Source organism: Ascaphus truei, unplaced genomic scaffold (assembly GCF_040206685.1).
Source record: "Ascaphus truei isolate aAscTru1 unplaced genomic scaffold, aAscTru1.hap1 HAP1_SCAFFOLD_97, whole genome shotgun sequence".
In the NCBI taxonomy this organism is placed as follows: Eukaryota; Metazoa; Chordata; class Amphibia; order Anura; family Ascaphidae; genus Ascaphus; species Ascaphus truei.
Window position 1 is genome coordinate 770,001 of NW_027457309.1, and position 23,656 is coordinate 793,656.

The 23,656-nt window shown below is 40.9% G+C and overlaps 5 non-coding genes across 5 annotated transcripts; 2 read left to right on the forward strand and 3 right to left on the reverse strand.

The window, feature by feature from the left end:
• Positions 1 to 6,136: 6,136 nt before the first annotated feature.
• On the forward strand, positions 6,137 to 6,219 carry TRNAL-CAG (transfer RNA leucine (anticodon CAG)). Its single transcript has one exon. It is a non-coding gene; the product is annotated as a tRNA-Leu (tRNA).
• A 1,071-nt stretch (positions 6,220 to 7,290) lies between these two features.
• On the forward strand, positions 7,291 to 7,373 carry TRNAL-CAG (transfer RNA leucine (anticodon CAG)). The gene has a single exon. It is a non-coding gene; the product is annotated as a tRNA-Leu (tRNA).
• Positions 7,374 to 19,422: 12,049 nt separating this feature from the next.
• On the reverse strand, positions 19,423 to 19,505 carry TRNAL-CAG (transfer RNA leucine (anticodon CAG)). Its single transcript has one exon. It is a non-coding gene; the product is annotated as a tRNA-Leu (tRNA).
• Positions 19,506 to 21,746: 2,241 nt separating this feature from the next.
• TRNAL-CAG (transfer RNA leucine (anticodon CAG)) lies at positions 21,747 to 21,829 on the reverse strand. Its single transcript has one exon. It is a non-coding gene; the product is annotated as a tRNA-Leu (tRNA).
• Positions 21,830 to 22,894: 1,065 nt separating this feature from the next.
• TRNAL-CAG (transfer RNA leucine (anticodon CAG)) lies at positions 22,895 to 22,977 on the reverse strand. The gene has a single exon. It is a non-coding gene; the product is annotated as a tRNA-Leu (tRNA).
• Between the last annotated feature and the right edge of the window lie 679 nt (positions 22,978 to 23,656).

Below are 23,656 nucleotides of genomic sequence, written 5' to 3' on the forward strand. Positions count from 1 at the left end.
ACATTGGGTCCCCCCTCCCCACATTTACATACACTGCACTGACAGCAATGCAGGGAGGGAGATTTACTGTAACAGAAACATCTCTCTGCCTTCAGTGTAATCTGTTTAAAGACCCCTCCCCCCTCCCTAATGTTTCTGTTAAATCTCTCTGCCTTCAGTGTAATCTGTTTAACAGAAACATTAGGGGGGAGGGGGCTTTACATCTCTCTGCCTTCAGTGTAATCTGTTTAAAGACCCCTCCCCCCTCCCTAATGTTTCTGTTAAATCTCTCTGCCTTCAGTGTAATCTGTTTAACAGAATCATTAGGGGGGAGGGGGCTTTAAACAGATTACACTGAAGGCAGGGAGATACCGGGAATGTACTGTATTGTTCATCATGTATTTTGTTTATTGCAATGCTGTGTATAATGTATAAGGTTTTTTACAATTAGATAGATTAAAATAGTTGACTTGTTTGGAAGTGTTTGTATTTACTGGTACAGTAGCTTGCAATTATATTGTTAACATTCATTTGCAGAATGTATATGGTGCATAGATTTTATGCATCATTTATACAATGTAAATGCAATGTACTGTGTGGATTGGAATGTTATGTTTTGTATAGTAAGATCAGTTAGGATTATTAAATGGATTATTATTTTTGTCTGTATAGAGAAGCGTTATTTGTAGGACAGTATGATTTTGATAACCATTCTACAGTACATGTATTTGTATATTGGTTCATCATGTGTGTGTATATATATATATACTGTATATATCTATATATTGATATATATATTTATATATATATATATATATATCTATATATAGATATATATATAGATATATATATATATATAGATATATATATATATATATATATGTATACAGTATATATATACACAGTATATACTGTATATGTATAGGGATTGTTATTATATATATACTGTATATATATACAGTTTATATATATACAGTATATATTTATTTCTCTTCATGTATTTATTTATTTATTTAGATTTATTTATTCATTGTTGGGCTGCTGTGCGTGAATTTTTTTATTGGGGGTAGCGGGGGTGAGGGGGGTGTTTGGACCTTGGTGTGAGTTTAGGACTTGCAGCAGCAGCACAATTAATAAATAAATCTAAATAAATAAATAAATGAATATAAATAAATACATTTAAAATACATTTTTATTGATAGTGTAGTTGTGCAGAGGGTCTCCGGAGCTGAACCGCGTTGTTTTCAGGTCTGGGGACCCCCTGCTCCCCGAGATACAGGCCCCTTTAGGGGGTGCCGGTATCCTTCTGCTCTGCTTGGTTTACAGGCCGCGATCACGTGATCGGGCCCTTTAAACCAAGCAGAGGGATACCGGCACCTCATAAAGGGGGCTGTATCTCAGGGAGCAGGGGGTCCCCAGACCTGAAACCAATGCGGTTCAGCTCCGGAGACCCCCTGCACATCTACACTATCAATAAAAATGTATTTCAAATGTATTTATTGTCATTTATTTATTTAGATTTATTTATTTATTTTTTGGCGGCTGCTGTGTGTGAGTTTTTTTTTATTGTGGGTAGCGGGGGTGGGTGAAGGGGGTATTAGCCCCAACGGTGCTTGTTTAGGGCTTGCGGGGGGTAGCGGGAGGGCTTAACCCCTTCATGACCGTAGCGGTATTAACTGCTACGGTCGTGAAGGGGTTAAGTGCACCCGCAACCCCCCCGCAAGTCCTAAACTCACACCAAGGGCCAAATACCCCCCTCACCCATCCCCACTACCCACAATAAAGCAGGCACGGTGGGTTAACCCCTTCATTGCCTTAGCGGCTATCCGCTATGGTAATGAAGCAGCATTTCTGTATTTTTAATAATATTGAGCAGGAGCAGGGGGGGTGCCTGAGCATTCATTTCTGGCTCAGGGAACCCCCTGCTCACTGTACAATATTATTAAAATACAGAAATGCTGCTTCTTTACCATAGCGCATAGCCGCTAAGGTAAAGAACGAGTGTTTATTTACTGTATATACTGTATGTGTTTTATTTATACTGTACATGTGCAGAGGGTCTCCGGAGCAGAACCGCACTGGTTTCAGGTCTGGGGACCCCCTGCTCCCCGAGATACAGGCCCCTTTAGGGGGTGCCGGTATCCCTCTGCTCTGCTTGGTTTACAGGCCGCGATCACGTGATCGGGCCCTTTAAACCAAGCAGAGGGATACCGGCACCTCATAAAGGGGGCTGTATCTCGGGGAGCAGGGGGTCCCCAGACCTGAAACCAATGCGGTTCAGCTCCGGAGACCCCCTTCACATCTACACTATCAATAAAAATGTATTTCAAATGTATTTATTGTCATTTATTTATTTATTTAGATTTATTTATTTATTTTTTGGCGGCTGCTGTGTGTGAGTTTTTTTTTATTGTGGGTAGCGGGGGGGTGTGAAGGGGATATTAGCCCCAATGGTGCTTGCTTAGGGCTTGCGGGGGGGGGGTAGCGGGAGGGCTTAACCCCTTCATGACCGTAGCGGTATTAAGTGCTACGGTCGTGAAGGGGTTAAGTGCACCCGCAACCCCCCCGCAAGTCCTAAACTTACACCAAGGGCCAAATAACCCCCTCACCCATCCCCACTACCCATAATAAAGCGGGCACGGTGGGTTAACCCCTTCATTGCCTTAGCGGCTATCCGCTATGGTAATAAAGCAGCATTTCTGTATTTTTAATAATATTGAGCAGGAGCAGGGGGGGGTCCCTGAGCATTAATTTCTGGCTCAGGGAACCCCCTGCTCACTGTACAATATTATTAAAATACAGAAATGCTGCTTCTTTACCATAGCGCATAGCCGCTAAGGTAAAGAACGAGTGTTTATTTACTGTATATATTGTATGTGTTTTATTTATACTGTACATGTGCAGAGGGTCTCCGGAGCAGAACCGCACTGGTTTCAGGTCTGGGGACCCCCTTCTCCCCGAGATACAGGCCCCTTTAGGGGGTGCCGGTATCCCTCTGCTCTGCTTGGTTTACAGGCCGCGATCACGTGATCGGGCCCTTTAAACCAAGCAGAGGGATACCGGCACCTCATAAAGGGGGCTGTATCTCGGGGAGCAGGGGGTCCCCAGACCTGAAACCAATGCGGTTCAGCTCCGGAGACCCCCTGCACATCTACACTATCAATAAAAATGTATTTCAAATGTATTTATTGTCATTTATTTATTTATTTAGATTTATTTATTTAATTTTTGGCGGCTGCTGTGTGTGAGTTTTTTTTTATTGTGGGTAGCGGGGGGGTGTGAAGGGGGTATTAGCCCCAACGGTGCTTGTTTAGGGCTTGCGGGGGGGGGGGTAGCGGGAGGGCTTAACCCCTTCATGACCGTAGCGGTATTAACTCCTACGGTCGTGAAGGGGTTAAGTGCACCCGCAACCCCCCCGCAAGTCCTAAACTCACACCAAGGGCCAAATACCCCCCTCACCCATCCCCACTACCCACAATAAAGCGGGCACGGTGGGTTAACCCCTTCATTGCCTTAGCGGCTATCCACTAAAATAATTAAGCAGCATTTCTGTATTTTTAATAATATTGAGCAGGAGCAGGGGGGGTCCCTGAGCATTAATTTCTGGCTCAGGGAACCCCCTGCTCACTGTACAATATTATTAAAATACAGAAATGCTGCTTCTTTACCATAGCGCATAGCCGCTAAGGTAAAGAACGAGTGTTTATTTACTGTATATACTGTATGTGTTTTATTTATACTGTACATGTGGAGAGGGTCTCCGGAGCAGAACCGCACTGGTTTCAGGTCTGGGGACCCCCTGCTCCCCGAGATACAGGCCCCTTTAGGGGGTGCCGGTATCCTTCTGCTTTGTTGGTTTACAGGCCGCGATCACGTGATCGGGCCCTTTAAACCAAGCAGAGGGATACCGGCACCTCATAAAGGGGGCTGTATCTCGGGGAGCAGGGGGTCCCCAGACCTGAAACCAACGCGGTTCAGCTCCGGAGACCCCCTGCACATCTACACTATCAATAAAAATGTATTTCAAATGTATTTATTGTCATTTATTTATTTAGATTTATTTATTTATTTTTTTACGGCTGCTGTGTGTGAGTTTTTTTTTATTGTGGGTAGCGGGGGTGGGTGAAGGGGGTATTAGCCCCAACGGTGCTTGTTTAGGGCTTGCGGGGGGGGGGTAGCGTGAGGGCTTAACCCCTTCATGACCGTAGCGGTATTAACTGCTACGGTCGTGAAGGTGTTAAGTGCACCCGCAACCCCCCTGCAAGTCCTAAACTCACACCAAGGGCCAAATACCCCCCTAACCCATCCCCACTACCCACAATAAAGCGGACACGGTGGGTTAACCCCTTCATTGCCTTAGCGGCTTTCCGCTATGGTAATGAAGCAGCATTTCTGTATTTTTAATAATATTGAGCAGGAGCAGGGGGGGTCCCTGAGCATTAATTTCTGGCTCAGGGAACCCCCTGCTGACTGTACAATATTATTAAAATACAGAAATGCTGCTTCTTTACCATAGCGCATAGCCGCTAAGGTAAAGAACGAGTGTTTATTTACTGTATATACTGTATGTGTTTTATTTATACTGTACATGTGCAGAGGGTCTCCGGAGCAGAACCGCACTGGTTTCAGGTCTGGGACCCCCTGCTCCCCGAGATACAGGCCCTTTAGGGGGTGCCGGTATCCCTCTGCTCTGCTTGGTTTACAGGCCGCGATCAAGTGATCGGACTCTTTAAACCAAGCAGAGGGATACCGGCACCTTATAAAGGGGGCTGTATCTTGGGGAGCAGGGGGTCCCCAGACCTGAAACCAACGCGGTTCAGCTCCGGAGACCCCCTGCACATCTACACTATCAATAATAAAAATGTATTTAAAATAATTTTTAATGTGCCGATGTTTGCGCAGAGAGAGAGCAGCGGATCTCTCTCTGCTGAAAACACATCTCGCCCCCGCCGCCCATACAGTAGTATCATTTATGTACGTGCATATACAGTACTGTATGTGTACAGTACTGTATGTTAGGGGTTATAGGGTAGTTGTTATACAGTATATATATATATATATATATATATATACTGTGTATATACAGTACTGTATATATATACTGCATTACAATTCATGAATTTATGCCATCTGGTGGACACGCAAAGCACTGCAGCCTATTAAATCCTGATCATTATCATTTAACAGATCAGGCCCCCGTCAGCCAGGCATGAACCGTGGCTGGGAAGGCAAACGCAACGGTGCTTGTCAGAAGTGAGGAGCGGCGCATTCCAGGTATCTGCCAGGTACAAACTGGTCATTTGCTCGAATAAAGTGTGTCGCAGCAGTATAAACTAAATGAGATTTTATTTTGCAACATAGATTTGCCATGTGGAAAAAAGGCAGAGATTTGCCTATCTAATGTGTTTTCGACATTGAAAATCAAACTTCTAGCATTTCTTTTCAAAATTACATATATTATCATGTTAACTCTGTCTATAGATATTACATTTTCTTCGCCCCATCCAAAGCAGAAATTCAGAAACCAGAAATGAGTGCCCAAAGTGTGTTTCAAAGCCCTGGTTTTCTCATTGTTTGAACCTCCAACCTCAGTGGCTGTGTAAGATTTCCATTAGAATTTATAACTACTTTCTGCTTTTGGTTGACATTTTCATTCTTTAACAGGAGAAAATGAAATAAGAAATAAAAGAACTGAAGAATTACATTTTTTGAACAGTTCATAGATAAACCTCATGGTGGCACTGCTGCTTTACAAATCTCTAATGAAAGTGAACTGAAGAAACTTATTGCAATAAACACAGCATACAGTTACTTCAGAACCTAGTGTTCATTTCACAACATTAATTAGGAAATAAATAAACAGTAAGTGGATACATTATTGATACTCTTTTTATGAAAATAATCAATCAGATGAAATATATAGTACATTTAATCAGTGACATGGTGTAATAAATACATAATGTTAGACCATTAATATATCCAAATTGCTTTTGCTAACTAGACGCTTTTTCAGAGAACCATCCACATTCTGTGCCACACACTAACATGTCTTTTGCATATATATTTATCACATTATCACCACTATGTATGCTTGTTTCTCAATGCCTCATTGTGTTTGAAGCTCTGTGTGGAATATTACAAAACAAATTCCTCAGTTGTCAGGGTGGCCGAGCGGTCTAAGGCGCTGCGTTCAGGTCGCAGTCTCCTCTGGAGACGTGGGTTCGAATCCCACTTCTGACAAGCTTTGCTTCTTTTACAGTGTCAAAAGTTTCTATAATAGCAATAATCTATTTGTAGCTGTATTTAACCGATAACCGCAATTAACATAAAATAGTTCCATTATAGTAACATGAACTGTTACCATTTTAACACATTAACTGCCAGAATACCTTGCAATGCAATAGAGCAATGTGGGTAATGACCAATCTTGGTGTCTCCCTTTTGGAAAATATGTTGTTAAATTTATGACACAGTATAAACTAAATGTGATTTTATTTTGCAACATAGATTTGCCATGTGGAAAAAAAGCAGAGATTTGCCTATCTAATGTGTTTTCGACATTGGAAATCAAACTTCTAGCATTTCTTTTCAAAATTACATATATTATCATGTTAACTCTGTCTATAGATATTACATTTTCTTCGCCCCATCCAAAGCAGAAATTCAGAAACCAGAAATGAGTGCCCAAAGTGTGTTTCAAAGCCCTGTGTTTTCTCATTGTTTGAACCTCCAACCTCAGTGGCTGTGTAAGATTTCCATAATAATTTATAACTACTTTCTGCTTTTGGTTGACATTTTCATTCTTTAACAGGAGAAAATGAAATAAGAAATAAAAGAACTAAAGAATTAATATTGTTTGAACAGTCTGCAGTTCATAGATAAACCTCGTGGTGGCACTGCTGCTTTACAAATCTCTAATGATAGTGAACTGAAGAAACTTATTGCAATAAACACACCATACAGTTACTTCAGAACCTAGTGTTCATTCACAACATGAATGAGGAAATAAATAAACAGTAAGTGGATACATTATTGATACTCTTTTTATGAAAATAATCAATCAGATGAAATATATAGTACATTTAATCAGTGACATGGTGTAATAAATACATAATGTTAGACCATTAATATATCCAAATTGCTTTTGCTAACTAGACGCTTTTTCAGAGAACCATCCACATTCTGTGCCACACACTAACATGTCTTTTGCATATATATTTATCACATTATCACCACTATGTATGCTTGTTTCTCAATGCCTCATTGTGTTTTAAGCTCTGTGTGGAATATTACAAAACATTTTCCTCAGTTGTCAGGATGGCCGAGCGGTCTAAGGCGCTGCGTTCAGGTAGCAGTCTCCTCTGGAGGTGTGGGTTCGAATCCCACTTCTGACAAGCTTTGCTTCTTTTACAGTGTCAAAAGTTTCTATAACAGCAATAATCTATTTGTAGCTGTATTTAACCGATAACCGCAATTAACATAAAATAGTTCCATTATAGTAACATGAACTGTTACCATTTTAACACATTAGCTGCCAGAATACCCTGCAATGCAATAGAGCAATGTGGGTAATGACCAATCTTGGTGTCTCCCTTTTGGAAAATATGTTGTTACATTTATGACACAGTACAGTGGCGACACACTTTATTCTCGCTCGGCTAGTCCCGCGAATTCGGGTATACCCGGGTGTATTCAGGTTTCTGATCGTTTTCTGCCGGAGTGTATAGCGTTATTTTCCCGGCAGGGGATTTAAGCATTTTATTCCGGCTGGCTGAAATACTGCAATGCCGTGTAAAACACATGGTGGCGCTTGCGAGCTGTTCTCTTTGAAGCCGTCCCCTATAATGAATTGTAATGCAGTATATATACTGTATATATATATATATATACTGTATAACAGCTACCCTATAACCCCTAACATACAGTACTGTACACATACAGTACTGTATGTGCACATACATAAATGTTACTACTGTATGGGCGGCGGGGGCGAGATGTGTTTGCAGCAGAGAGAGAACCGCTGCTCTCTCTCTGCGCAAACATCGGCACATTAAAAATTATTTGAAATACATTTTTATTGATAGTGTAGATGTGCAGGGGGTCTCCGGACCCTCTGCACATGTACAGTATAAATAAAACACATATAGTATATACAGTAAATAAACACTCGTTCTTTACCTTAGCGGCTATGCGCTATGGTAAAGAAGCAGCATTTCTGTATTTTAATAATATTGTACAGTGAGCAGGGGGCTCCCTGAGCCAGAAATTAATGCTCAGGGACCCCCCCTGCTCCTGCTCAATATTATTAAAAATACAGAAATGCTGCTTCATTACCATAGCGGATAGCCACTAAGGCAATGAAGGGGTTAACCCACCGTGCCCGCTTTATTGTGGGTAGTGGGGATGGGTGAGGGGGGTATTTGGCCCTTGGTGTGAGTTTAGGACTTGCGGGGGGGTTGCAGGTGCACTTAACCCCTTCACGACCGTAGCAGTTAATACCGCTACGGTCATGAAGGGGTTAAGCCCTCCCGCTACCCCCCGCAAGCCCTAAACAAGCACCGTTGGGGCTAATAACCCCTTCACCCACCCCCGCTACCCACAATAAAAAAAACTCACACACAGCAGCCGCCAAAAAATAAATAAATAAATCTAAATAAATAAATAAATGACAATAAATACATTTGAAATACATTTTTATTGATAGTGTAGATGTGCAGGGGGTCTCCGGAGCTGAACCGCATTGGTTTCAGGTCTGGGGACCCCCTGCTCCCCGAGATACAGCCCCCTTTATGAGGTGCCGGTATCCCTCTGCTTGGTTTAAAGGGCCCGATCACGTGATCGCGGCCTGTAAACCAAGCAGAGCAGAGGGATACCGGCACCCCCTAAAGGGGCCTGTATCTCGGGGAGCAGGGGTCCCCAGACCTGAAACCAGTGCGGTTCAGCTCCGGAGACCCTCTGCACATCTACACTATCAATAAAAATGTATTTTAAATGTATTTATTTATATTCATTTATTTATTTAGATTTATTTATTAATTGTGCTGCTGCTGCAAGTCCTAAACTCACACCAAGGGCCAAACACCCCCCTCACCCCCGCTACCCCCAATAAAAAAAATTCACGCACAGCAGCCCCACAATTAATAAATAAATCTAAATAAATAAATAAATACATGAAGAGAAATAAATATATACTATATATATATACTGTATATATATACAGGTTATAAATAATAACAATCCCTATACATATACAGTATATACTGTGTATATATATACTGTATACATACATATATATATATAGAGAGATATAGATATAGATATATATATATACAGTATATATATACACACAGTATATACACACACATGATGAACCAATATACAAATACATGTACTGTAGAATGGTTATCAAAATCATACTGTCCTACAAATAACGCTTCTCTATACAGACAATAATAATAATCCATTTAATAATCCTAACTGATCTTACAATATAAAACATAACATTCCAATCCACACAGTACATTGCATTTACATTGTATAAATGATGCATAAAATCTATGCACCATATACATTCTGCAAATGAATGTTAACAAAATAATTGCAAGCTACTGTACCAGTAAATACAAACACTTCCAAACAAGTGAACTATTTTAACCAATCAAGTAAACAAAAATCAATATATACTGTAAGTACCAACCAGAAAACACAATTTAAAACCAAAGCTAACCCTTACAATACCAAGGATTACATCTATCTAATTGTAAAAAACCTTATACATTATACACAGCATTGCAATACACAAAATACATGATGAACAATACAGTACATCCCCTGTATCTCCCTGCCTTCAGTGTAATCTGTTTAAAGCCCCCTCCCCCCTAATGTTTCTGTTAAACAGATTACACTGAAGGCAGAGAGATGTAAAGCCCCTTCCCCCCTAATGTTTCTGTTAAACAGATTACACTGAAGGCAAAGAGATTTAACAGAAACATTAGGGAGGGGGAGGGGTCTTTAATCAGATTACACTGAAGGCAGAGAGATGTAATGCCCCCTCCCCCCTAATGTTTCTGTTAAACAGATTACACTGAAGGCAGAGAGATTTAACAGAAACATTAGGGAGGGGGGAGGGGTCTTTAAACAGATTATGTGATCGCGGCCTGTAAACCAAGCAGAGCAGAGGGATACCGGCACCCCCTAAAGGGGCCTGTATCTCGGGGAGCAGGGGGTCCCCAGACCTGAAACCAACGCGGTTCAGCTCCGGAGACCCTCTGCACATCTACACTATCAATAAAAATGTATTTTAAATGTATTTATTTATATTCATTTATTTATTTAGATTTATTTATTAATTGTGCTGCTGCTGCAAGTCCTAAACTCACACCAAGGGCCAAACACCCCCCTCACCCCCGCTACCCCCAATAAAAAAAATTCACGCACATCAGCCCCACAATTAATAAATAAAGCTAAATAAATAAATAAATACATGAAGAGAAATAAATATATACTGTATATATATATATATATACTGTATATATATACAGTATATATATAATAACAATCCCTATACATATAAAGTATATACTGTGTATATATATACTGTATACATTCATATATATATATATATATATATATATATATATATAGATATATATAGATATATATATCTATATATATATATAGATATATACAGTATATATATACACACAGTATATACACACACATGATGAACCAATATACAAATACATGTACTGTAGAATGGTTATCAATATCATACTGTCCTACAAATAACGCTTCTCTATACAGACAATAATAATAATCCATTTAATAATCCTAACTGATCTTACAATATAAAACATAACATTCCAATCCACACAGTACATTGCATTTACATTGTATAAATGATGCATAAAATCTATGCACCATATACATTCTGCAAATGAATGTTAACAATATAATTGCAAGGTACTGTACCAGTAAATACAAACACTTCCAAACAAGTCAACTATTTTAACCAATCAAGTAAACAAAAATCAATATATACTGTAAGTACCAACCAGAAAACACAATTTAAAACCAAAGCTAACCCTTACAATACCAAGGATTACATCTATCTAATTGTAAAAAACCTTATACATTATACACAGCATTGCAATAAACAAAATACATGATGAACAATACAGTACATCCCCTGTATCTCCCTGCCTTCAGTGTAATCTGTTTAAAGCCCCCTCCCCCCTAATGTTTCTGTTAAACAGATTACACTGAAGGCAGAGAGATTTAACAGAAACATTAAGGAGGGGGGAGGGGTCTTTAAACAGATTACACTGTAGGCAGAGAGATGTTTCTGTTACAGTAAATCTCCCTCCCTGCATTGCTGTCAGTGCAGTGTATGTAAATGTGGGGAGGGGGGGACCCAATGTGCATACTGTGAGGTCTAACCACCCTCACCCCCTACCCACATACCGTTACCCCCCCCCCCATCCTGGCCATGGCCCCTCCGCTTCTGCAAAACAGAGACAAAAATTAAAACATCCAAAGTAATGTCCCCTAACCCCTTAATCACCATAGCGGTTATTAACCGCTACAGTAATGAAGGGGTTAACCCACCCTCACCCACCACTCGGGATGCCTACATACCTTCCCACACTAACCCCCCCCCCCCGTGAGGCCTAACCACCCAGTCAGTACCCACAAGGGAGGCCTACCCACATACCGTTGGGGAAACACCCCACCCCCAGTACCCACAATAAAAACAGTACAATGACCCACAATAAACAGCATTATATTTATTAAATACATTACCCACCCCCTGTGCCCCCCCCCATAAATACAAGATTTATCCTTTTACATACAGGGTTCATAACGCAGCAGCACGCTAGTCCCCAGTGGGCTGGCAGGGCACCTGGACAGACCTACAGTTTACCAGCAGCCCTTTTTACACAGCTTCTGGAGGCCTGCTGGTGGATCCTGCCAGCACCATGGCACCCAGGTGGTCTCCTTGGGTCACAGTGGGCCACAATTGGGTCCCCACGGTATGCCCAAGGATGTCTGGGAGCCCCGGGTCAAAACCACAGGTGTCTGCGGGGCCTTGGGTGGTTCCCTCGGGGGTCTGGGGAACTCACGGGTGCTCAATACGGGTCCGCGGTGCCCCCACAGAAGTGGGACCACACATCATCATCCCCGCACCTACGGGTCAGCGGTGCCCCCACAGAAGTGGGACCACACATCGTCATCCCCGCAGACTACGGGTCCGCGGTTCCCCCACAGAAGTGGGACCACACATCATCATCCCCGCATGTGTCACCCGTGTAACCACCAGCCTGATACCCTTGGGATACCCGAAGATACCACAGGTGTTCTCCAGAGGTCCCACGCAGAACCACGGAATCAAACCCTGAATGTAAAAAAAATAAACCTTGCCTATACATTCAATACATACACCCTCCCCCCCAACACCTACAGTACAATAATGTGCAAAATAACTATTATCCAGATATGGATAATAGATTAATTGCCCATTATTAAAAACATTAACTAGCATATACAAATAAATAAAGTACTACTGACCTCATCAATACGAAGTGTCCGTTGCCAGCAAAATCCTTGTCTTGTCCACAACATACATAGCAAATACAAAGCCAATACATTGCAATTACATTCAGATATCAATTAACCCCTTAAACACCTTATCAGATAATAACCGCAAAGGTAATTAAGGGGTTAAGCCACACAGGACCGATACCCACCCTTCACCCATGAATTTGTACTGTGGCTTCATCATGCAACTATATATATATACTGTATATATATACAGAGAGACAGAGAGAAAGAGAGAGAGAGAGATATATACAGTATATATATATATATATATATACACACGTTATATACACACCCATGATAAAACAATATATAGTACAAATAAATGTAGAAGGGTTATCAAAAGCATACTGCCCTACAACCAAACACTTCTCCATACAGACACTACATTAAAATCAATTTCCTTTAAAAATCCTAACTGATCTCACAATCTACTGTATATCATCACAAACCAATGAAAAACCTCACATTCCAATATATATGATGCATAAAATCTATGCACAATATACATTCTGCAAATGAATCAACCAAGTAAACAAAAATCAAAAGCCAATACATTGCAATTACATTCAGATATCAATTAACCCCTTAAACACCTTATCAGATAATAACCGCAAAGGTGATTAAGGGGTTAAGCCACACAGGCCCGATACCCACCCTCACCCATGAATTTGTACTGAGGCTTCATCATGCAACTATATATATATACTGTATATATATACAGAGAGACAGAGAGAAAGAGAGAGAGAGAGAGATATATATACAGTATATATATATATATATATATATATATATATATATACACGTTATATACACACCCATGATAAACCAATATACAGTACAAATAAATGTAGAAGGGTTATCAAAAGCACTGTCCTACAACCAAACACTTCTCCATACATACACACTAAATTAAAATCAATTTCCTTTAATATTCATAACTGATCTCTCAATCTAAATCATCACTAAACCTCTGAAAAGCCATTTAAACAACTTACATTCCAATATAAATGATGCCTAAATATCTATGCACCATATTTTAATCCATTTTTAATCAACCAAGTAAACAAAACTCAATTAGCAATCATTATTTACATCCCTAAACAATTCACACTAGATCCCGAACAATAAAACCATTAACAAATTCATGCCTAGAGCAGAACAATTAAGCCTTTGAAAAAATATAAGTACCGACAAAAATACAACCTTTACAAACCAAGCCTATCCCTGACCTTCCTCAAACACACAATACAATACCAAGGAATACATCTATCTAATGTTAAAATACTTTAAACTCACAATAAAGCATACTGTAGCAGCATACACAAAATAATTTAAAACACATCTAATCCAGCTTTTAAAACAACATCATTTCTTACCCTGTACTGTACTGTATGTATATATCTCTCTAGACATATATACATACATACATACAGTGGCAAGAAATGATATACCACAAAAAAAAAAATGTTAAAAAACCTTTTGAAAAAATTAACAAGTTAAATAAAATACATTTCTTTACTGTAGTTCACTTACCATTACTTGCCCCCACCGACTCCCGTTGCGCAGCTTACTCACGAACAAATCCATGATCAGGAACCCATAAAATAAAAAACCATAAAATAATAAACATTAAACTAAAAATCCAAATCAATCCACGGGTCTTCTATCTGTAATCCATCTTCATCTGTGTTCTTCTTTCTTCTATCTCCTTCCAGCGGGGCGGGGCGGGGTCTTCTCCCCATCTGCGGTCACGCCCTGGTCTTCTTTCTTGGCCGGAGGTCCTTCCTCCGCGGCGTCTGGCTTCAAAATGAGACGACATAGGCTTTTAAAGGCCTATGACGTCACATTTTGCGTCATGGTTCCCACGGTCCTGATTGGGCCGTAAAAACCATGTGTTTTGGCCGACAAAAAAAAAATGATGATGTCACTTAAAGGGAATGAAAGCACAGCCAATCAGAATGGCTTTGCTTCAATTGCCTTTAAGATGATGTCATGAAAAGGCACATGGCCGCCCTCACATGGTATGGTAGCCAATCAGAGCGTGGGAACTTAATCCCTACTCTTTGCTTTGTATTTGCTATGTATGTTGTGGACAAGACAAGTATTTTGCTGGCAACGGACACTTCGTATTGATGAGGTCAGTAGTACTTTATTTATTTGTATATGCTAGTTAATGTTTTTAATAATGGGCAATTAATCTATTATCCATATCTGGATAATAGTTATTTTGCACATTATTGTACTGTAAGTGTTGGGGGGGAGGGTGTATGTATTGAATGTATAGGCCAGGTTTATTTTTTTTACATTCAGGGTTTGATTCCGTGGTTCTGCGTGGGACCTCTGGAGACCACCTGTGGTATCTTCGGGTATCCCAAGGGTATCAGGCTGGTGGTTACACGGGTGACACATGCGGGGATGATGATGTGTGGTCCCACTTCTGTGGGGGCACCGCGGACCCATAGTCTGTGAGGATGATGATGTGTGGTCCCACTTCTGTGGGGGCACCGCCGACCCGTAGGTGCGGGGATGATGATGTGTGGTCCCACTTCTGTAGGGGCACCGTGGACCCATAGTGAGCACCCGTGAGTTCCCCACACCCCTGAGGGAACCACCCAAGGCCCTGCAGACACCTGTGGGTTTGACCCGGGGCTCCCAGACATCCTTGGGCCTACCATGGGGACCCAATTGTGGCCCACTGTGACCCAAGGAGACCACCTGGGTGCCATGGTGCTGGCAGGATCCACCAGTAGGCCTCCAGAAGCTGTGTAAAAAGGGCTGCTGGTAAACTGTAGGTCTGTCCAGGTGCCCTGCCAGCCCACCGGGGACTAGCGTGCTGCTGCGTTATGAACCCTGTATGTAAAAGGATAAATCTTGTATTTATGGGGGGGGGGGCACAGGGGGTGGATAATGTATTTAATAAATATAATGCTGTTTATTGTGGGTCATTGTACTGTTTTTATTGTGGGTACTGGGGGTGGGGTGTTTCCCCAACGGTATGTGGGTAGGCCTCCCTTGTGGGTACTGACTGGGTGGTTAGGCCTCACGGGGGGGGGTTAGTGTGGGAGGGTATGTAGGCATCCCGAGTGGTGGGTGAGGGTGGGTTAACCCCTTCATGACTGTAGCGGTTAATAACCGCTATGGTGATTAAGGGGTTAGGGGACATTACTTTAGATGTTTTAATTTTTGTCTCTGTTTTGCAGAAGCGGAGGGGCCATGGCCAGGATGGGGGGGGGTAACGGTATGTGGGTAGGGGGTATGTGGATAGCCGCTAAGGTAAGGTATGTGGATAGCCGCTAAGGTAAAGAACGAGTGTTTATTTACTGTATATACTGTATGTGTTTTATTTATACTGTACATGTGCAGAGGGTCTCCGGAGCAGAACCGCACTGGTTTCAGGTCTGGGGACCCCCTGCTCCCCGAGATACAGGCCCCTTTAGGGGGTGCCGGTATCCCTCTGCTCTGCTTGGTTTACAGGCCGCGATCACGTGATCGGGCCCTTTAAACCAAGCAGAGGGATACCGGCACCTCATAAAGGGGGCTGTATCTCGGGGAGCAGGGGGTCCCCAGACCTGAAACCAATGCAGTTCAGTTCCGGAGACCCCCTGCACATCTACACTATCAATAAAAATGTATTTCAAATGTATTTATTGTCATTTATTTATTTAGATTTATTTATTTAATTTTTGGCGGCTGCTGTGTGTGAGTTTTTTTTTATTGTGGGTAGCGGGGGTGGGTGAAGGGGGTATTAGCCCCAACGGTGCTTGTTTAGGTCTCGCGGGGTGGGGGGTAGCGGGAGGGCTTAACCCCTTCATGACCGTAGCGGTATTAACTGCTACGGTCGTGAAGGGGTTAAGTGCACCCGCAACCCCCCCGCAAGTCCTAAACTCACACCAAGGGCCAAATACCCCCCTCACCCATCCCCACTACCCACAATAAAGCAGGCACGGTGGGTTAACCCCTTCATTGCCTTAGCGGCTATCCGCTATGGTAATGAAGCAGCATTTCTGTATTTTTAATAATATTGAGCAGGAGCAGGGGGGGTCCCTGAGCATTAATTTCTGGCTCAGGGAACCCCCTGCTCACTGTACAATATTATTAAAATACAGAAATGCTGCTTCTTTACCATAGCGCATAGCCGCAAAGGTAAAGAACGAGTGTTTATTTACTGTATATACTGTATGTGTTTTATGTATACTGTACATGTGCAGAGGGTCTCTGGAGCAGAACCGCACTGGTTTCAGGTCTGGGGACCCCCTGCTCCCCGAGATACAGGCCCCTTTAGGGGGTGCCGGTATCCCTCTGCTATGCTTGGTTTACAGGCCGCGATCACGTGATCGGGCCCTTTAAACCAAGCAGAGGGATACCGGCACCTCATAAAGGGGGCTGTATCTCGGGGAGCAGGGGGTCCCCAGACCTGAAACCAATGCAGTTCAGCTCCGGAGACCCCCTGCACATCTACACAATCAATAAAAATCTATTTCAAATGTATTTATTGTCATTTATTTATTTATTTAGATTTATTTATTTATTTTTTGGCGGCTGCTGTGTGTGAGTTTTTTTATTGTGGGTAGCGGGGGTGGGTGAAGGGGGTATTAGCCCCAACGGTGCTTGTTTAGGGCTTGCAGGGGGGGGGGGGGTAGCGGGAGGGCTTAACCCCTTCATGACCGTAGCGGTATTAACTGCTACGGTCGTGAAGGGGTTAAGTGCACCCGCAACCCCCCGCAAGTCCTAAACTCACACCAAGGGCCAAATACCCCCCTCACCCATCCCCACTACCCACAATAAAGCAGGCACGGTGGGTTAACCCCTTCATTGCCTTAGCGGCTATCCGCTATGGTAATGAAGCAGCATTTCTGTATTTTTAATAATATTGAGCAGGAGCAGGGGGGGTCCCTGAGCATTCATTTCTGGCTCAGGGAACCCCCTGCTCACTGTACAATATTATTAAAATACAGAAATGCTGCTTCTTTACCATAGCGCATAGCCGCTAAGGTAAAGAACGAGTGTTTATTTACTGTATATACTGTATGTGTTTTATTTATACTGTACATGTGCAGAGGGTCTCCGGAGCAGAACCGCACTGGTTTCAGGTCTGGGGACCCCCTGCTCCCCGAGATACAGGCCCCTTTAGGGGGTGCCGGTATCCCTCTGCTCTGCTTGGTTTACAGGCCGCGATCATGTGATCGGGCCCTTTAAACCAAGCAGAGGGATACCGGCACCTCATAAAGGGGGCTGTATCTCGGGGAGCAGGGGGTCCCCAGACCTGAAACCAATGCAGTTCAGCTCCGGAGACCCCCTGCACATCTACACTATCAATAAAAATGTATTTCAAATGTATTTATTGTCATTTATTTATTTATTTAGATTTATTTATTTATTTTTTGGCGGCTGCTGTGTGTGAGTTTTTTTATTGTGGGTAGCGGGGGTGGGTGAAGGGGGTATTAGCCCCAACGGTGCTTGTTTAGGGCTTGCAGGGGGGGGGTAGCGGGAGGGCTTAACCCCTTCATGACCGTAGCGGTATTAACTGCTGCGGTCGTGAAGGGGTTAAGTGCACCCGCAACCCCCCCGCAAGTCCTAAACTCACACCAAGGGCCAAATACCCCCCTCACCCATCCCCACTACCCACAATAAAGCGGGCACAGTGGGTTAACCCCTTCATTGCCTTAGCGGCTATCCGCTATGGTAATGAAGCAGCATTTCTGTATTTTTAATAATATTGAGCAGGAGCAGGAGGGGTCCCTGAGCATTAATTTCTGGCTCAGGGAACCCCCTGCTCACTGTACAATATTATTAAAATACAGAAATGCTGCTTCTTTACCATAGCGCATAGCCGCTAAGGTAAAGAACGAGTGTTTATTTACTGTATATACTGTATGTGTTTTATTTATACTGTACATGTGCAGAGGGTCTCTGGAGCAGAACCGCACTGGTTTCAGGTCTGGGGACCCCCTGCTCCCCGAGATACAGACCCCTTTAGGGGGTGTCGGTATCCCTCTGCTCTGCTTGGTTTACAGGCCGCGATCACGTGATCGGGCCCTTTAAACCAAGCAGAGGGATACCGGCACCTCATAAAGGGGGCTGTATCTCGGGGAGCAGGGGGTCCCCAGACCTGAAACCAACGCGGTTCAGCTCCGGAGACCCCCTGCACATCTACACTATCAATAAAAATGTATTTCAAATAATTTTTAATGTGCCGATGTTTGCGCAGAGAGAGAGCAGCGGTTCTCTCTCTGCTGCAAACACATCTCGCCCCTACTGCCCATACAGTAGTATCATTTATGTACGTGCATATACAGTACTGTATGTGTACAGTACTGTATGTTAGGGGTTATAGGGTAGTTGTTATACAGTATATATATATATATACAGTATATATACTGCATTACTATTCATTATATTGGACGGCTTCAAAGAGAACAGCTCGCAAGCACCACCATGTGTTTTTACACGGCATTGCAGTATTTCAGCCAGCCGGAATAAAATGCTTAATTCCCTGCCGGGAAAATAACGCTATACACTCCGGCAGAAAACGATTAGAAACCTGAAAACACCCGGCTATACCCGAACTCGCGGGACTAGCCGAGCGAGAATAAAGTGTGTCGCCACTGTACTGTGTCATAAATGTAACAACATATTTTCCAAAAGGGAGACACCAAGACTGGTCATTACCCACATTGCTCTATTGCATTGCAGGGTATTCTGGCAGCTAATGTGTTAAAATGGTAACAGTTCATGTTACTATAATGGAACTATTTTATGTTAATTGCGGTTATCGGTTAAATACAGCTACAAATAGATTATTGCTGTTATAGAAACTTTTGACACTGTAAAAGAAGCAAAGCTTGTCAGAAGTGGGATTCGAACCCACGCCTCCAGAGGAGACTGCGACCTGAATGCAGCGCCTTAGACCGCTCGGCCATCCTGACAACTGAGGAATTTGTTTTGTAATATTCCACACAGAGCTTCAAACACAATGAGGCATTGAGAAACAAGCATACATAGTTGTGATAATGTGATAAATATATATGCAAAAGACATGTTAGTGTGTGGCACAGAATGTGGATGGTTCTCTGAAAAAGCGTCTAGTTAGCAAAAGCAATTTGGATATATTAATTGTCTAACATTATGTATTTATTACATCATGTCACTGATTAAATGTACTATATATTTCATCTGATTGATTATTTTCATAAAAAGAGTATCAATAATGTATCCACTTACTGTTTATTTATTTCCTAATTCATGTTGTGAAATGAACACTAGGTTCTGAAGTAACTGTATGGTGTGTTTATTGCAATAAGTTTCTTCAGTTCACTTTAATTAGAGATTTGTAAAGCAGCAGTGCCACCATGAGGTTTATCTATGAACTGTTCAAAAAAATGTAATTCTTCAGTTCTTTTATTTCTTATTTCATTTTCTCCTGTTAAAGAATGAAAATGTCAACCAAAAGCAGAAAGTAGTTATAAATTATAATGGAAATCTTACACAGCCACTGAGGTTGGAGGTTCAAACAATGAGAAAACCCAGGGCTTTGAAACACACTTTGGGCACTCATTTCTGGTTTCTGAATTTCTGCTTTGGATGGGGCGAAGAAAATGTAATATCTATAGACAGAGTTAACATGATAATATATGTAATTTTGAAAAGAAATGCTAGAAGTTTGATTTTCAATGTCGAAAAAACATTAGATAGGCAAATCTCTGCTTTTTTTCCACATGGCAAATCTATGTTGCAAAATAAAATCTCATTTAGTTTATACTGTGTCATAAATTTAACAACATATTTTCCAAAAGGCAGACACCAAGATTGGTCATTACCCACATTGCTCAATTGCATTGCAGGGTATTCTGATAGCTAATGTGTTAAAATGGTAACAGTTCATGTTACTATAATGGAACTATTTTATGTTAATTGCGGTTATCGGTTAAAGACAGCTACAAATAGATTATTGCTGTTACAGAAAATGTTGACACTGTAAAAGAAGCAAAGCTTGTCAGAAGTGCAATTCGAACCCACGCCTCCAGAGGAGACTGTGACCTGAACGCAGCGCCTTAGACCGCTCGGCCATCCTGACAACTGAGGAATTTGCTTTGTAATATTCCACACAGAGCTTCAAACACAATGAGGCATTGAGAAACAAGCATACATAGTGGTGATAATGTGATAAATATATATGCAAAAGACATGTTAGTGTGTGGCACAGAATGTGGATGGTTCTCTGAAAAAGCGTCTAGTTAGCAAAAGCAATTTGGATATATTAATGGTCTAACATTATGTATTTATTACATCATGTCACTGATTAAATGTACTATATATTTCATCTGATTGATTATTTTCATAAAAAGAGTATCAATGATTATTTTCATAAAAAGAGTATCAATAATGTATCCACTTACTGTTTATTTATTTCCTAATTCATGTTGTGAAATGAACACTAGGTTCTGAAGTAACTGTATGGTGTGTTTATTGCAATAAGTTTCTTCAGTTCACTTTCATTAGAGATTTGTAAAGCAGCAGTGCCACCATGAGGTTTATCTATGAACTGTTCAAAAAAATGTAATTCTTCAGTTCTTTTATTTCTTATTTCATTTTCTCCTGTTAAAGAATGAAAATGTCAACCAAAAGCAGAAAGTAGTTATAAATTCTAATGGAAATCTTACACAGCCACTGAGGTTGGAGGTTCAAACAATGAGAAAACCCAGGGCTTTGAAACACACTTTGGGCACTCATTTCTGGTTTCTGAATTTCTGCTTTGGATGGGGCTAAGAAAATGTAATATCTATAGACAGAGTTAACATGATAATATATGTAATTTTGAAAAGAAATGCTAGAAGTTTGATTTTCAATGTCGAAAAAACATTAGATAGGCAAATCTCTGCTTTTTTTCCACATGGCAAATCTATGTTGCAAAATAAAATCTCATTTAGTTTATACTGTGTCATAAATGTAACAACATATTTTCCAAAAGGGAGACACCAAGACTGGTCATTACCCACATTGCTCTATTGCATTGCAGGGTATTTCTGGCAGCTAATGTGTTAAAATGGTAACAGTTCATGTTACTATAATGGAACTATTTTATGTTAATTGCGGTTATCGGTTAAATACAGCTACAAATAGATTATTGCTGTTATAGAAACTTTTGACACTGTAAAAGAAGCAAAGCTTGTCAGAAGTGGGATTCGAACCCACGCCTCCAGAGGAGACTGCGACCTGAACGCAGCGCCTTAGACCGCTCGGCCATCCTGACATCTGAGGAATTTGTTTTGTAATATTCCACACAGAGCTTCAAACACAATGAGGCATTGAGAAACAAGCATACATAGTTGTGATAATGTGATAAATATATATGCAAAAGACATGTTAGTGTGTGGCACAGAATGTGGATGGTTCTCTGAAAAAGCGTCTAGTTAGCAAAAGCAATTTGGATATATTAATGGTCTAACATTATGTATTTATTACATCATGTCACTGATTAAATGTACTATATATTTCATCTGATTGATTATTTTCATAAAAAGAGTATCAATAATGTATCCACTTACTGTTTATTTATTTCCTCATTCATGTTGTGAAATGAACACTAGGTTCTGAAGTAACTGTATGGTGTGTTTATTGCAATAAGTTTCTTCAGTTCACTTTCATTAGAGATTTGTAAAGCAGCAGTGCCACCATGAGGTTTATCTATGAACTGTTCAAAAAAATGTAATTCTTCAGTTCTTTTATTTCTTATTTCATTTTCTCCTGTTAAAATATGAAAATGTCAACCAAAAGCAGAAAGTAGTTATAAATTCTAATGGAAATCTTACACAGCCACTGAGGTTGGAGGTTCAAACAATGAGAAAACACAGGGCTTTGAAACACACTTTGGGCACTCATTTCTGGTTTCTGAATTTCTGCTTTGGATGGGGCGAAGAAAATGTAATATCAATAGACAGAGTTAACATGATAATATATGTAATTTTGAAAAGAAATGCTAGAAGTTTGATTTTCAATGTCGAAAACACATTAGATAGGCAAATCTCTGCTTTTTTCCCACATGGCAAATCTATGTTGCAAAATAAAATCTCATTTAGTTTATACTGTGTCATAAATGTAACAACATATTTTCCAAAAGAGAGACACCAAGATTGGTCATTACCCACATTGCTCTATTGCATTGCAGGGTATTCTGGCAGCTAATGTGTTAAAATGGTAACAGTACATGTTACTATAATGGAAATATTTTATGTTAATTGCTGTTATCGGTTAAATACAGCTACAAATAGATTATTGCTGTTATAGAAACTTTTGACACTGTAAAAGAAGCAAAGCTTGTCAGAAGTGGGATTCGAACCCACGCCTCCAGAGGAGACTGCGACCTGAACGCAGCGCCTTAGACCGCTCGGCCATCCTGACAACTGAGGAATTTGTTTTGTAATATTCCACACAGAGCTTCAAACACAATGAGGCATTGAGAAACAAGCATACATAGTGGTGATAATGTGATAAATATATATGCAAAAGACATGTTAGTGTGTGGCACAGAATGTGGATGGTTCTCTGAAAAAGCGTCTAGTTAGCAAAAGCAATTTGGATATATTAATGGTCTAACATTATGTATTTATTACATCATGTCACTGATTAAATGTACTATATATTTCATCTGATTGATTATTTTCATAAAAAGAGTATCAATAATGTATCCACTTACTGTTTATTTATTTCCTAATTCATGTTGTGAAATGAACACTAGGTTCTGAAGTAACTGTATGGTGTGTTTATTGCAATAAGTTTCTTCAGTTCACTTTCATTAGAGATTTGTAAAGCAGCAGTGCCACCATGAGGTTTATCTATGAACTGTTCAAAAAAATGTAATTCTTCAGTTCTTTTATTTCTTATTTCATTTTCTCCTGTTAAAGAATGAAAATGTCAACCAAAAGCAGAAAGTAGTTATAAATTCTAATGGAAATCTTACACAGCCACTGAGGTTGGAGGTTCAAACAATGAGAAAACCCAGGGCTTTGAAACACACTTTGGGCACTCATTTCTGGTTTCTGAATTTCTGCTTTGGATGGGGCTAAGAAAATGTAATATC